This window comes from Cynocephalus volans, chromosome 8 (genome assembly GCF_027409185.1).
Source record: "Cynocephalus volans isolate mCynVol1 chromosome 8, mCynVol1.pri, whole genome shotgun sequence".
NCBI classification, from domain to species: domain Eukaryota; kingdom Metazoa; phylum Chordata; class Mammalia; order Dermoptera; family Cynocephalidae; genus Cynocephalus; species Cynocephalus volans.
The window spans coordinates 26,554,193-26,571,271 of NC_084467.1; positions in this window are offsets into that span (position 1 = coordinate 26,554,193).

Below are 17,079 nucleotides of genomic sequence, written 5' to 3' on the forward strand. Positions count from 1 at the left end.
ATCAGAGCAGGGGTGAGAAAGAGGTCAGATGGGAGATCAAAGTCCAGGAACTAGGGCAGGTACAGTCAGTCCTGATGTCCCGAGGATGGGGGCCTGCTAGCTGGAGCCCCTTGAGAAGACATGTCATAGGCAGGTCCTCGGGGCAGGCCTTCTGCTTGAAGGTCCCCAGAGGATTCTTTGTAATTGATCTGGGTTTGAGTTCCCTTCTCACAAAGAGGATATAATCAGTCAACATTATTCAGTAGGCCTTATGTTCACATAATCAGATAAACTTTAAAATCCTAGAAACAACCTTGTTTGCTGTAGCCACACAGCCCCAGGCTTGCTGCTAATTTTTAGATTCACAGTTTTAGGTCGAATTCTGGCTGTGCATCAGAATCATCCATAAAATCTGTGAAAATACAGATTCCCAGGTTCCATCCCCAGAGATTCTGATTCCCTAAATCCAGGGCTGGCTGGTGACATCTTGAGAGGCAACATTGACACAGTGGTTAAGTGCAGAGACTCAAACCAGGTGGCTTAGATTTGTCATGGTTCTGCCACTAGTCTAGTGAACTTAGGTGAATTTCTTAACCTTCCTGTGCCTCAGTATCTTATATACAAAAGGGAATACTAATATTCAGCTCATAAGTTTAATGTGAAGATTAATGATTTAATTCATGTAAAGTCTCAGAATACTAAGTACTGGAGTACTTAGTATTAAGTAATAAATGTGTACATAGTGGCAGTTTTGTGCCAGTCCTGGGCTAAGTGCCAAGGATGCGATGCTGAACAAAACTAACATGGAGAGTTCAGATTAGAGCAGAGACATGAAAAATTCGGAGGTAAGTAGATAACTATAATATCAAACTCTGACTAGTGCTACAAAGGGAAAGACCAGGCTGTGGGAGAGAATCATGCAGACTTACTTTTAGAAGGGAGTTACTGAAGGTCTTTAGGAATTAACCAAAGTAAGGGAAGAACTGTTCAGGCACTGAGGACACAGAGTGTATGAAGAACACAGAGTTAGGTGAACTTGCCCAAGGTCTCCCAGCTGAGAAGAGACAGGGCTGGGTTCTGGGTCCATGTCTGTCTGACTCTGAAGTCTATGTTTTTTCTTTCTGGCTTTTTTTTTGCCCATTAGAATGGCTGAAATTTATTATTAATTTTTTTGTTTTTGGCCTGAAAACAAGTCTTAATACATTTAAAAAGACTAAGATCATAGAAAATATGTTCTCTGACCACAATAACGGAAGAAAATTTAGAAAATTCACAAATATGTGGAAATTAAACAACACTCTCCTAAATAAACAATGGGTAAAAAGAAAAATCACAGAGAAATTAGAGAGTACTTTGAGATAAAAATCAAAGCACATCATATCAAAATTTATAGGATGCAGGGCTCACGTAATGCTTAGAGGAAAATTTAAATTTGTAAACACCTATAATTTCTGGATTGTTTTGACCCTGCTCATTCAGCCATAGATGTGAACCTTAGGTTTCCTGCAAATCACTGCCATTCCGACTACACCACAAAAAATTGACCTTGTGATACAGGGCACAATTGTGCCTCGGCTAGAGGCCTCCTGCCACCTCAATAAGTAAATCTTTCACCAAACTGAGCCGTCTAATCTCAAGAGGTACAAAAGAATATTAGAAAAGCTGCGGAAAGAGGGTCTCTCCTATAAGCTAAACCCTGTGGTAGGGGTGGGAGAAAGAGCTTTCACTCTCAGCTGCACACAGTGCTGGTTCTGCCCACAGCTCTTCTGAAGGCAGCTTTATGCATGATCCTGGTCCAGCACCTCCACCCCCGGGGCATAGCTGAGTAGCCCAAGTGGGGGTGCCTGGCCCCAGGGAAGGCAATCCATAAGCAAGGCAGAGGCAAGAGCAGATAAGCTGCACTCACGATTTTGAACCAAAGGAAGACTGCTTGCAGAGCAGAAAGTGAGGAAGCCAGTCAGGAGAGGGGAAGGTAGCAGAGACATCAAGAAAACATGACCCGACCATGACAGAGACTGCTAATTGCCTCCCAGGATCTACTATCCTCAGTGCTGACAAATGTTTAAGAACTGGCCCTTAGGAGGTGGAGGGTGTGGGAGGGGAGGAGTCCAGGTTTACAGAGTTTGCCAATTTCTGTGGTGTAAATACTCCCACCAAGGCTGATTTCAAATCATGTCAATGAATGCAGAATTGGGGGTAGGGGGTGGGGAGGGGGAAATGCTTTCAATTGGCTCTCTTGAGCCTAGATGAGCTGGCTCCAGGACACCAATGAATTATCTTCTTCTTCTTCTTCCCTTTTTTTTTTTTTTTTTTTTTTTACTAATAGGAAGCCCCCTCTGAGTTTCATCAGGGCATGTGGCCACTTGGCTAGAAACTACATTTCCCAGCCTCCTCATATGAGATAAAGCCATATAACTAAGGTCTGGTCAATAGGCTGTGAGCAGAAATGATGTGGGTAATTTCTCTGTCACATCCTTAGAAGGGTCGCTGGTGGCCCATACTTTCTCTCTTTCCTTCTTCCTGCAGGCTGGAATGCAGACATGGTGTAGATGAGGATAATACCACAGGGAGTAGCAGGAGCAGCAAGTTAGAAACCTCGCAGAGCAGAGCTAACAACCCTGGACCATGCACTTACCTCTGTACCATTTCGTGAAAGAGAAATAATGGTGTATCTCATCCAACACTTGTATTTTGGAGTATCTTTATTATGATGGCTTACCCTGAACACTAACTAATACTTAGCCCTACAGCTACATGGGATTTGATGCATTTTGTGAATCTCTACCACAGACTCCACCCTTCCTTTTAATTATTTATTGGCATCTAGCTGGTATGGGGCTCCGAACCTCTGACCTTTGGTATTACCTGCATCATGCTCTAACCAAGCGAGCTAACCGGCCAGCCCTTACCCTTCCTTTTAAAGTGCTCCAAATGATTCTGTCTACATTATAACCAAAATATGGGTAGCACTGTTAGTACTGTTAGTCAGTATTTGCCATGGAAACCACTCCAAAGATTTATTTCTCACTTATGTTAAAGGACAGTTGCAGGTCGTTTAAGCTTCTATCTACATGACTTCACATTCTAGGTCTCAGACTGAAGGAGCAGCCCTTATATCAGTCTGAAAACAGAATGAAAAATGTGATGGTTAGATCTTGCAATGGCTCTTAAAGCTTCTGCTGGGCACTACATATATCACTTCTGTTCACATTCCATTGGCCCAAAGAAGCCAGTGGCCTAGGCTGACACCAAGGGGCCCATCCTCTTCCCACAGAGAGGCAATGCAAGACTTGTTGCAACAGGCAGGGACGGGTAATCCTTTTTCGGAGAGTCCAGGAATAGTTGGGAATAATAACATGATATACCATAAGAGCTTAAAGTGAAAAATATGCATCATATCAGAGCAGGTGCTCTTATTATCGCCATTTTACAGATGAGGAAACTGAGGCTTAGAGAGGATAAGGGCCACACAATCATTTGGTCTTATACTTGCTTTTAGAACTGGAAATTCCTGAGAAGCTCACCTCAGTTTTTCTGCTATGGATCCAGTTGTTATTAATACAATCTTGCAGATAGTCTGGAATACCCTCTGATTTCTACAGCCTGTTTTTGGAAGCCAATCTCAGGGCTCTGTGAAGAGGTCACTTAAGCTCAGTGTGTAGAAAGAGAGAAGAGAGCTGCAGACTAGGAAGTAAGGAAGTTTGGGAGCTGGTCCAGGGGCTCTGCCACTAAATCCCTGTTCAGACTCAGAAAGTTGGTTTAACTTCTCTGGGTCTCATTTGTCTGTACATGGTAGGGCTCAGAGCATGAAATAGGGTTTTTTTCCAGCTCTAAGATGCTAATATCTAATTACACTGTTCCCAGTGGAACTTTGGAAGCCCCATTTTTTATTTAAAAATTACCTTGAAAGACAGTCTTGATAAACTGCCCATCTCTGTTCATTTGTTCATTCATTCAATCATTCAATCAAAATTTATGGCATGTCCTCTGTGCCAGGCTCTGCTCTAGGCACTGGGGGGTACAGGGGTGGATCAGATCTGGTCTTTTGTTTCCAGGAGTTCATAGCCTATTGAGGAGACAGGGAAGGATATGGATAATGCTAAACTTGTGGTAAGTGTCCTAATTTCAAAACAGAGTGGTCAGAGCTATAAAGAAGGTGTATAAATACACTGCATCACACCAGGAGAAAGTGGCTTACTCAGGCTGGGTGTGATGCTAACAGTGGGGGGAAATATGGGGAGAGCAGCAGGAAGAGGGGTGAAGTAGTTGAGTTCAGGCTGGGAACTGTGGGACACGTGGAAGGAGACATTGAGCAGGCCTGTGGATAGCTGGGACTGAGGCGAGAAGGAGGTATAGGTTCGGGATGTGGATTGAGAGTCACTTGCAAATAGATGGTCACTGAAGCCACAAGAGCATAGGAGATTGTGACCTTCCTTCTGTACATTGTCCCTGAACTCCCAGCAGCCTGACCGCACAAGGTGGCCACACACACCCATGTTTCCCAGGGAGGGTCCTGCAAGGGATTGACCTAAGCTGGGTGCAACAGTGTACAAGTTGGCCCTGAAGGAACAAACATACTGCACCAATTCTGTTTTATGGCCTTGTCTGCTGCTGGAACACGTAGAGAGGGCACCAGGTCATCCCCCGTGCAACAGGGACATAAATCAGGCAGCGCCTGCTTCCTGAGGCCTCAGCCAAGGAAGAGGCCCTGTCCAGCTCTAACTGGGATCAATTATGGGCTATTTTTCTGCCTCCTGAGCATACTTCCACGGACTAGTGCAGGTCTGGCCCCAGGAGGCCCTGCAGAGAAGCAGCGCTTAAACTGTGTCTGTGACAAGATGCAGAGCTCTCACTTGGACAGGGCAAGGGAGAGAGAGCTATCTGCCTAAGTGAGGAGGGTAAAAATAACAATACTGAAACAATACCTACCTTCTTGAATGCAATGGACCACCGCACACCAAACACATTGCATTCGTTATTTCATCTTGACTTCACAATAACCTTCTGAGGTAGGTGCTTTTGTTTACCTCATTTTACAGATGAGGAAACTGAAGTTCCATGAGGGTGAGTGACTTGCCCAAGGCCACCCCTTGAGGATGTGGTGGAGCCCCAAATTCAAATCCAGGTCCATCTGCGTCCAGAGGCTGAGTTCTAAAAAATGGCAAAGACACAGCAGGCCCAGACAGCCTGTTCTTTAGGGTTGAATAGATTTGGACTATAATCCTAACTATGCCACTTCCTAACTATGTGATCTGAAGCAAGTTACTGAACATCTGAAGCCTCAGTTTTCTCATCTGTAAAATGGGGAAAGCAGAACCTACCTTGTGACATTGTTATAAAGATTAAGAATAACATGTGTAAAGTGTATATAAATGTGCAGTACATGGTGGCAGTACTATTGCCATCACCATCCTCATCCTTGCTTCTTACCTTTGCTTACCACATTCAAGTAGATGGAAGAGTGTGTGCCAAGGCCTGCAAGCAGGACAGAGCTGGCACATTTGGAGGCCTGCAAGTGATTTGGTATGGCTGGGGTGAAGTAACTGAGAATCAAGGTTCCAGAAGTAGACGGGCTGGATCATGCAAGGTTGCTGTGTAAACTGTAATGAGGATTCAGGGCTTTATTCTGAGGTCAGTTGGGAGCCATTGAAGAATTTTAAGCAGGAAGAGGAATAACATCGTTGATTTTCCTTCTCAGAGAGATGTTGTAGGCAGTCCGTCTTATCCCTGCTACTCCAGTGCACACAACGGTGCCTAGGACATAGGTGTTCAAAAAATATTTGTTGAACAAATTGCCCAAAGTTACTGTTGTATCCAGGCCTTCTTGATTATGAGAAACAGGCGTGCACTCTCACCAGCCCAAGGAAAGATGGAGTATTTGCGGGGATAATTGTGGATGCTATCTATGGAAAGCCAAAAGCAGAGATTGGAACTGGGAGATAAGCCTGGATCCAAGGTTGCTGCGGGTCCTTCACAGGCAGGATGCACAGGTCACCAGTGATGCAGCGTGACTGCATGTCACATCGCTGCTTCTCTCCTGCCTGCTAGCCCCTCTCGAGAGAGAATCTAATTGTCCTAAGCTCACCTTTTCATGCAGCACAGGTCTGAATGAGGAAGGCATGCTTATCTGAATAACATCAGGATTCTGTGAGGTAAAAAGAAGGGAAAGGGGAGAGTTGCTGGGAAGGCAATTGATAGTGACCACCGTGTTACACAAATAACTATTTCATCTCATATCTTGACAAGTGCTTTGAAGAGGAAGTACAGGGTGCTGTAAGAAAGCGTGAGAGGAGAACCTAAATTAGATTGGGTGGGGGTGGGGAGGTTTCAGAAGGCCTATGGATTGCCTGCTCTTTTTTTTTTTTTTTAAATTTTATTTTGTCCATATACATTGTGGCTGATTATTGTTGCCCCTTACCAAAACCTCCCTCCCTCCCCACCAACAATGTCCTTTCTGTTTGCTTGTCGTATCAACTTCAAGTAATTGTAGTTGTTATATCTTCTCCCCCCCCCCCGGTTTTTTGGTGTGTGTGTGTGTGTGTGTGTGTGTGTGTGTGTGTGAATTTATATATTAATTTTTAGCTCCCACCAATAAGTGAAAACATGTGGTATTTCTCTTTCTGTGCCTGACTTGTTTCACTTAATATAATTCTCTCAAGGTCCATCCATGTTGTTGCAAATGGCAGTATTTCATTCGTTTTTATAGCTGAGTAGTATTCCATTGTGTAGATATACCACATTTTCCGTATCCACTCATCCGATGATGGACATTTGGGCTGGTTCCAACTCTTGGCTATTGTAAAGAGTGCTGCGATGAACACTGGGGAACAGGTATACCTTCGACTAGATGATTTCCATTCCTCTGGGTATATTCCCAGCAGTGGGATAGCTGGGTTGTATGGTAGATCTATCTGCAATTGTTTGAGGAACCTCCATACCATTTTCCATAGAGGCTGCACCATATTGCAGTCCCACCAACAATGTATGAGAGTTCCTTTTTCTCCACAACCTTGCCAGCATTTATCGTTCAGAGTCTTTTGGATTTTAGCCATCCTAACTGGGGTGGGATGGTATCTCAGTATGGTTTTGATTTGCATTTCCCGGATGCTGAGTGATGTTGAGCATTTTTTCATATGTCTGTTGGCCATTTGTATATCTTCCTTAGAGAAATGCCTACTTAGCTAGGGGTTGCAGAGAGCTGCTGGGCCTGGAGGCATGTGTGTGTGTGTGTGTGTGTGTGTGTGTGTGTGTGCGTGCGTGCGCGTGTGTGTGCGTGTGTGTGTGAAGGACCAGGCATCTGATGGAGCAGCAGGAAGTGGCAGCTGTGCACTCTGTGTCTGGCCATGGTGCAGGGGGTACTGCACTGCCGAGCATGCTGCAGGCGCCGTGGGCCACAGCTGTGTCCAGCAGGAACAGCTGTGGGAAACCAGGGGCCAGAAGGCTGGGTAAGCTCCAGCGGAGAGACCCCCCCAGGGTCAGCAAAGCGGCAGGGCTACTGTGGGAGTGAACTTGTTTTTTTAGCATAAGTGATATGCCCTGGGAACCCATAAAACTTGGTGGGGACATTTTCCAGGAGGCTGGAGATGATCTGCTTACTCAAAAGCACTTTAATAGACTCACACAGATCGTCTCAGCTCCTCCTCTCTCTCCCTTCTCCATCGGCAGCTGAGGTTATCAGCAGCTGGTAGTAGCACCTTTCCACCTCCCTCTCCCATCTTCTGGGACTTCACTGCTTCAAGTCACTGTGCCCTGAATATTTCTGGGAAGTGGTCCCTAGACCTCAGTCCTTTTGGGAAGTGAGAAGAAGCTCTTCCCCACAGGAAGGTTTGGGATTCTGCCTTAGATGAGATTGGATGAAGTAAGCACCTGAGGAGAGAGAAGAAGGAAGCTGCAAATTGATATTCCTGAGGTCCAGGGAGGACAAGGTAGTTCAGACAGAAGGAACAGTATGAGAAAAAGCACAGAGCTGTAGTTGGGATGCATGTTGAAGACATTCTATGGGGTGGTAGCAAGGGACATGCATGAGGACCTGACAGAAGATGGGGTTTGAGAGGAGGCCAGGGGCCAGATTATGATTGTGAGGTGTCACAGTAGTGCTGCCTGGTGCTGGAGGGAGTCAGAGCCTGGCCTGAGATGACACCCTCCTAAGGAAGACTTTTAACTGAGTCACCTGATGAGCTCGAGATGTCTGCTGACTAATGATCCATTTCTGTAGATGGCTTTCCAGTGTATAGAATGCTTTCACAATTTCCCAGTGTTCCAGCTATCTATTGCTGCAGAACACACCAGCCCAAAACAACAGCATTCATTCTGCTCACAGATCTGCAGTTTGGGCAGGGCGTGGCAGTAACATATTGTGTCTGCTCCATTGGGCATTAGCTGGGACAGCTGGGATCATCTGAAGGCTCTGTCACTCACAAGGCTGGCAGTGGATGCTGGGACCTTAGCAGGAGCTATGAGTTGGAACACCTACATGTGGCCCCTCCTTGTGGCCTGGGCTTTTTCACAACATAGTGGCTGGGTTCCAAGTATGTGTCCTCAGAGTGACTTCCAAGCTTTGGAAGTCCTATTACACAACTTCTGCCAAATTCTACTCATTAGTAGCTGGTCACTAAGGTCTTCCCATATGCAAAGGGAGAGGAATTAGATGCCATCTTTTGTTAGGGGGAGTGTCAAAAAACTGTGGATGTGTTTTAAAATCACCATGCCCCAGGAAGTAGGCCTGATTATCTCTACATTCCAGAGAAGCTGAGCGACATGCTGAGATCACAAAGCCTCCAAGAGAGAGAAGTGTAACCACACCTACACACACATACAAGCACACACATGCAGACACACACACGCAGGCACACACACATGCAGGCACACATGCACACACCACACACATACACACAGGCACACACACAGCACACACATGCACACATACATGAACACACACACATACGCACACATCAAATGCCTCCTATGCCTAGCACTTTACATCATTTGACACTGCCATTTGGATATAGAATAGGCATTTTAAACTTAACACTTCAAAAGTTGAACTAATTTTCCTAAAGCTGTTTTCTCAGAGTCTTGGCTTCATCCTTGAGTTTTCTTTCTCTCACATCCTACGTGAAACTCATCAGCCAGTGCTGTCAGTTCTATCTTCAGGATACATCCTGCATCTAATATGTCCTAACCCCTAACCCAAGGCCATCACCGTGGTTCAAGCTGACGTTATGGCTCACCTGAATTATTGCAATAGCTCCTCACTTAGGTCTCTGCTTCTGTCCTCACTTACCTGCCACTACCCTCAGCCCGTCTGCTCTTGTCATAGCAGCCCAAGTGATTCTTTATAAGATAAATCAGATCATGTCACTCCTGTGCTCAAAACCCTGTAATGACCCCACATCTCACACAGAATAAAGACCAAAGTCCTTACAACAGTCTATAGGTCCCACCCTGAGCACTCTATAGCCCTCCCCCACCCCCAGACATCTCTGATCCTGCCACTCTCCTGGCTTGTTTCTCTTCAGCCACTCTGGCCTCCTGGCTTTTTTGGTGAGGCACACTCCCACTCCAGGGCCTTTGCACTTGCTGTTTCCTCTGCCAGAGACCTGCATGGCCCTTCTCCGTTCTTCAGACTTCTGCTCAAATTTCACCTCATTGGAGAGGTCTTCCTGGATCACTTATTTAAAATTGCAACTCCACCTCCACTCCTGTTTCTGTGCATCCACCTCATTGCTTTATTTTTCTCCATAGAATTCATGGTTACATTACATATTATGTATTTACTTTTAAAAAATGGTCTACTTTCTCCCATTAGAAGTAAGCTCCACAATTTCAGGGATTTTATGTGTTTTTTCACTGCTTATTCCCCACCACTTATAACAGTGCCTGGCATATATAGTAGGCTATCATTTGCTGGGTGAATAAATGAAAATTTCAATTGTGCTTCTGCTAACTTCTCCTTACATTCCTGAAAGCTATGGTGTGTGAATTTTGTTGCTCTATTAATATAGCTTTTATTATTCCAATATGATCCTCTTTGATCTCTCTAATAATTTGGTCTTAAATTTTATTTTCATTTTAATATTACCAAGTTATGGCCTTTTCTTTTCATTGTTGGAAAGATTTCACAGTGTTTTATTTTGTTTTGTTTTTTCAGTTTCAAAGTCATGTTATCTGCTAAGAAAATAAGATGGGAGAACAGAATCTCTCAATGGCTTTGGAGAATTGTTTGTCTCAGCCAAAAAGCTCCTACAGTGGTGACCCATATGCAAAGCCATCAGTTTTGTAGTGTTAACTCATGGTTAGTGAAAATAGACACACACATACATGGGTGTGCACATACATATGCACACATGTGCAGATACATCTACAGAACGACCAACCTCCCAAAACACAAGAACAGAAAAGTCTCACAGATAGGCAGAGCTTACCAGCAAAGGGAACAGCTATGCAAATCTCCTGGGTTTGAGATGGATCTGGCCCTTTTGATGAGCAGAGAGAAAGTGAAGTGTGGCTGGCAAAGGTGCGGGGAGAGGGAGAGAGACTTGGACGGATGGTATTCGGTGACATGGGAGAGGTAGGTAGGGGCCAGTTCAGGTAGGGCGCTGCAGGTCAGAGTAAGAAATTAAGTCTTATTTTAAGTGTGCTGGGAAGCCATTGAAAGGCCTAAGCAGGAGAATGAAGTGACCTGGTTTATATTTTTACAAGCTCCCTCTGGATTCTGTGTGGGGAATGGGTTGCAGGGGCAAGAATGAAAGCAGAGAGACAAGTCAGGAGACCATCACCGTTATCCAGGCAAGAGATGGTGGCCACGTGATCTGGGGCCTGGCGATGAAGATGGGGAGGAGTGGGCAGACCTGAGATGGCTTGTGACATGGTGTCAACAGGGCTGGCCACTGGGGATGAACAAAGAGAGGAGTCAGGAATGACTTTCAGGTGTGTAGATTGAGCAATTAAGTGGACGGTGGTGTGCGAGGGACCAAAACTTCCCTGAAATGGAGACGCTTGGAGGGGAGCAGGTTGGGGTGGGCATGGCAGGGCAGGAAATCAGGAGTTTGTTCTTACTAGGTTAAGTTTGATGTGCTTGTTTGACCTCCAAGTGAAGATGACAAATAGGCAGTTGGATAGAAGAGTCTGGAGCTCAGGGAGAAGTTAGAGCTGATGATACAGATTTGTAAGTTATTGTGAAATAACTTACAAATTAACTTACGGTTTTAAAAGCCATGAGACTGGATGAGGTCACCTCGGGAGAGAATGCAGAGGAGAGAAGAGAGCTTGGGGATCCCTGGGAATATACTCATGTTTGGGCAAACTTGATGAGGAAATGGCAGCCTGGAGAGAGAAAGTCCGGAGGACAGGCCTGGCCGGAGTCCAGACCAGGGGTCGGTCCAGTGGAGCAGACAGAGGTGGCAAGTGACGACCACAGGGAACTGGCAGAACATGTAAGAATTCTCAAAGACCTTTGGGAAAGGGAACCTGGTAAAAGACCTGATTTCCTGAAGTCTTGCAGGCTGAGGGCTCAGATGGTTCCTGCTTTCACATTAAAGGGAAGTGAGGCCCACCGGAAGGGAAGAAGCAAAATGACATCTGGGTCACTCCTTTTTTCATGGGTTTGTCATCTCCACCTACCAGTAGCCTCCTAGGGATCTTTGCCTCTTTTGCCTCCGTACCCCAGTGCCCAGCTCAGAACAGCTGTGCCCTGAGTGAGGGAATACAGTAAATGTCTAATAGACCTCGTATATTGTCTGAAAAGGAGAACATCTAAATAATGAAATCTGCAGGCCAAAAGGGAAGGAGACGCTGAGAAACCAGGACCAATGACTCCCGACAGCCCAACCTGCTAACTCTTTTTGGGGATGGAAGAGTGGTGTCCTTTGCTGTTCCTGCAAGAGAAAGAATGTTTTGTTTCTTTCCCTAGAACTGTAGAGAACCCCAGCATCCCCAAGTAGAGCATCCTTTAAGCTCACCACATGGACAGGGAACCATGTGGAGAGAGATTCTTAGATGATCCCAAAAAAGAAAGGTGCTGAGCTCCTGCAGTGGATCCCTTGGGTGGGGAGGAGCGCCAACACCCACAGGGGAGGAGGGACCTCGAGCAGGTGTGGTGGGTGGGTGGGGGGCAAGTAGGACTGGATCAGGGAGGGGCAGACCTTGGGAGAGGTGGCCATTGCCAGCCATGAGAACACAGAAGCAGAGATGGCTGTTCAGGAGAAAGGGGAAAGTTGAAGAAGAGATAAGAGGGAGATACTACTGGCAAGTCTCAGATGGCTCTACTCTCTGGCTTCAGTCTTTCCCTGGGCCCAGCTGATTTAGGGTTCCACGAGTTACCCCCACATCCCCCTAACAAATTCTGCCTGGGTGGTCTGAGTTTCTTTCTGTTTCTGGACACAAAAAGAAACTCAGCTCAGACAGTAGAGTAGTGCGGGCCACTCTCGGCCTGGTCTCTCTCATCTCCTCAGAAGGGCTGATGCTGCTGCCCCCCTAGATCTGCAGGGAGCTCTTGTCTGATGGTTCTGCACAGCTGCCCCTGGCTGCATCTCCATTTGTTCGTGAATCAATGAAAATATCTCCTGATTCTCTGGCCCTTGCTGAGACTCTTGTCTATCCTTGTGATGTTGGAAATAGCAGGAAGCAAGGGCATTCTTCACTCAAGGCTGTCTGGGAATTACACCTGAAAACACCAAAGCCACAAGGGCAATAACAACAAAGGAACTTGCAGTGAACCCCCGACTGTCCCCTGGAAACCCAAATGGGGAAGTAATAACTTAGACTTTCTCACTTTTTGCGGAGAAAAAATTAACTGCCTCGGGGACCTTGGCAGGTCAGTGGACTTCCTTGGGCTATGGTTCTTTATCTGGGGAATTGCGGGGAGAGGATGGGACACACACATACACACACACACGAATGGGTTGTTAGGATTAAGGGAGAGCAGAGTATGGCACATGCTAATTATTTTTATTAGTAAAAGGAATTCTGGGTAGCCAACCAAAAGGGGGTTCTGGGAAATAAAACGTTTCTGGTTATTTGTTTAAAGTGCTTATCAGGCTGTCTGGCACATAGGAAGTTTCAAAACGTTAGTTGTATGAAAAATGTTTGGTGTTGGGACAAGAACCAAAGTGAACTCAGGCAAGTGAAAACCATTTGAATTGGCGGTGATGGAGTTGTCAATGAAGTGTTTCTTTTTTTTATTTAGAATTCTAATGTGGTCATGCAATGAGATTGCTGAAAATGTGTTATGAGTAGAGATTATATTTGCTGACCAGTTAGCAACTCACAGTGAGGGCAATCCCTTGGGTTTGTCAGAAGTCTGTCCTCCAGGAGGACAGGCCAGGAGGGCCCAGGTGGGGTTGGGGAGAATTGGGTGTGAGGAGCAGGAGGTGGTGGAGACAAGGGATCAAGAGACTATGTGGGGAAAAGGGTCCACTGAAGCATGGAGGGAGGAGAGATGGGTGAATAGAGAGATAGAGAAAGGCCACTCCAGGAAGAGGCCCCCAGACCAAAGCAAAGACATTTATTTTCATTTCATTTTACTTCATGTATCATTTTATTTATTTGCAAAGCTGGCTTCTTGTTCTCCTTCTTCCCAGAGCAGTTCTCTGGGCAGCCCCGGCCAGACTACAACATGACAATTGGTCTGTCTCCAGCCTCCTTCTACAAACTTCTCACACTGCAGCCTAGGGAGGGGATGGTATGGGAGGAGGGGTCTTCTGGGCTCTAAGAGCTTCACTTTACTTCCCGGGGTTGGGGGTCGTGGCTGCTTGTTGCCATCAGCACCCAGCCTGACCATGACACTGGGTTTTGATCCCAGCTTGGCCACCTGCCTTCTTCTTGGCACTGGAAAATCCCCTTCTCTCTAGGTCTCAGTTTCCCCATCTGAAAAGGAAAATATTGGATTAGATGAACTCAAAGGGTCTTTCTGGCTTAGGTAGTCTGTAAGTCTCTGAGACCCCTGAAAGACGATTGGGGAAAGGAAAGAGGTATGGGCAGGAATCTCAAAGAGGATCCCGTCAAACACTCTCCACTACCCACCCCACACACTTGGGGAACTAGCGTAAAGCAAGTTAATCTCCTGGCTACCATAACAAAGGGAAACTGAAGCAGTCCCATTCTAGTATTTCCTTCCTTTCTACTTGGCTGCAAATTTCACTCATCTCACTTTTAAATAAGTAAAAGCCAGATGGGCAATCACCAAAATGGTAAAGCCTGCAGCTTTGCATTCTTTACTTAAGTGCTCTGGATTATGTTATAGGGGCTGATACAATCAGACACAGACCCAGGCATCATGCTGTATTATAATGATCTGTTATGGATCCCTCTCCCAGTAGACTGTGAGCTCCCCAGGGGCACAGGCTATGCTCCATTTAGCTGTGTAACACTAATAAACGTTAATGGGTTGAAGTGGCTCCTTTTCCATCCCTGATTTATGACCAATTGAGAAATATGCCAATAGATAAACTATCATTTTTACTACTGTAAAGCTGATATTGGAGACTATGGCTTAGAGCTCCAGACATAGGGACTTCCTAATAGTAAAGCTCAGAATTAGTTTTATCCATCGTTATAGAAAGTGAAAAGGATATGTAGATTTCCCTATATGGGGTCTCTTCTTACCAAACCTGGAGCATGAAGGAGCAGATTAAAATATGTACTCCCAAAAGGGAAAAGAAAGAGGAAGGCAGAGAGCCACACACACTCATCTTTTCCACCAAACTCATCAATAATGAAAGTCCTATTTCCTCCCTGAGGAGGGTGGAGGGGTGAAGACAAGCCAGAAGGGTTATACTAATGGAGGTCGCTTCACATGGAAGAAAACACCAGGCGTGGGTAGGAAGCACTCTCCCCTACCCATACAGTTCTAGCACGAATCATGAACTCAGTGTTTCACATGGCGTAGTGGATATTTACCATCTTTTTGGTTACCCAGCATCCGAGTTCTCTTTTTACATGTCTTTTTGGAGGAGAGGATTTGCCCACCCATAGAGAGGTAGAGCCTGCTTCTCACTAGAGGAGATGAAAAATGACAAAGGCTTGCATTCTCAACCTCCCTTGAGCTGTGGTGCAGACTCACGGATAGTATTTACCAGTCAGATGCACCTAACTCTGAATTTGAATTGTGAGAAAGTGACATTAAAAAGCAGGAACCAAATGGAATCTTTTCTTAGTAATGGGGGAAAGGGGCAGAAGGTAGCTACACCTGGTTTCTAGTCTAGCAGCAGCTCCAGCGTCTGATTTCTGGGGGATTGGCAGTGCAAGCTAGCCCCAGCAGCAACAGAAGTGGTGTCCCCACTGCATCAGCTCTGCAGCATGATTAGGGTTTTTTTCCTGCCTGTGTGGCTATTGGGTCTGGTTCTCAAGTGTTGAAGATTCTATGAGCTAGCCAAAGTGCTTTTCATAAGTTCCTTTTCTGCTTTAATCAGCCAGAGTCAGTTTCTGTTGCATGTCATTAAGCCCTGACCGATGCAGAAATTTGTAGAAGGAATTGTGGTTGACAATAGACTCCCAGGAAAAGAGGGGAATCTGAGAATTGGTTATTTGGGCTTGTTGAAACCACGGGCAGTGAAAATACAGCTTCAAACAATGGGACTCTAATGGATCAAGCATGCATTAGTGAGACAGTCAATTAAGTTAAAACTTCTAGTCACCTGGAATGAAGTGTCCCTTGAAAGCAAGTCTCTAAGGGGCTGAGTGGCTGTTGCTATAGAGCAGTATGAGCAGTGCAGAGATTTCGAGGACCATAAGGTGGATGGTTGCTTCTAATTACGTTGTACAAGCTCATGTCCTAACTCCTTAGCTCGAGCATCCACCTAAAAGTTAAGGACCTTAGATGATTGTGATTGAAGAGTCTCAAATTTTTTGCAGAGGCAGGAACAAGAAGAGGTAGTGTTACTGGAGCCCAGGGCCCAGAGTCAACCCGTGGAAGCTGGAACTATGGCAGGTCTGTCCTGCAGGAATTGGAGCCATGGAAGAGTTGCAGTTGCTGTTGGAGGGGTCAACAAACAGAGAAGGAAAGGAAGAAATACCCTGGCTTCTCCTTTTCTCCTGTCCTTCAATCTCTTATTCACATAGAAGACAGAAAATATAATTTGCAGGTATCAACAGCCTGACCGTGATATGGAACAGAGGAGGTTCAGAGAGTAACGGATCTGAGAAACAAGAAAAGCATCATTATAGCCAAGAGATGTACAACTACATTCATAAGCCAGTATATCTGGAAGGCAATTACAAAGTCAAACCCAAGAGGAGAGACAAATGAGGATAAAGTTTTGCTAATTTTTATTGGCAAAATCTAAAGAACACATACGGAAATAGACTCTGAGGGTGCTAGACCAAGAAGCAAGGAACTTAATTTTAGATTGGACTGAATTTATTGATATAAATACATTTACCAGAGATCCTTGTTTCAGTAGGCTAGTTTGAGCAACCAGAGGGGTTCTAATTGTTTGCTTGGTTGGTTGACTAAATCTTGGACTAAACAGTGGTCTACAGTTTAGCCTACGGTTTAAACAAAGTTAAGATGTCATGAATTCCTTGGTATAAAATAGAAGAAAGGGGATTGGAATACTGAGTACATTTCCATGTGCAATGTGTTCCCTATCCCCTATTATATTCGCAGAATGGACCCAGAAGACAATCCATTTTTGAAGGCATTGTGAAATACATTAGTGAGGGGAGCACTGTCATCTTTGAAAAGCATTGTCTGGCTATTCTCTATAAGGCTGGGAGTAGCAGTAGAAAGCTGGAAGATGCAGTTGAAATGGACTCCCTGATTTCAATAGAGATAAAAGGATTCTGGGGTGGCAGACTCCAAGTAGTAGCACTTACCCACTAAAGGCAAGGTGGACATAGTTACCAAACAGGCATAGGAAAGGAGTTCAGATGCTAGATGCATAAGAAATGTCCACTATTCTCTTCCTATTTGCCTGTCCACTGACATATCCCTTTCTTCTAATACTTATATTTCAATAAAAAGTTTTCACCAACTATAATACAACCAACCATCTTTTGAAAAACTGATAACATATTCATCTGTCCACAAAGGAGCCACCCTACTCATCAGTAACTATATCCAGCTGTGAGTCCATGACATGTGGGTGATGGTCATTCCTC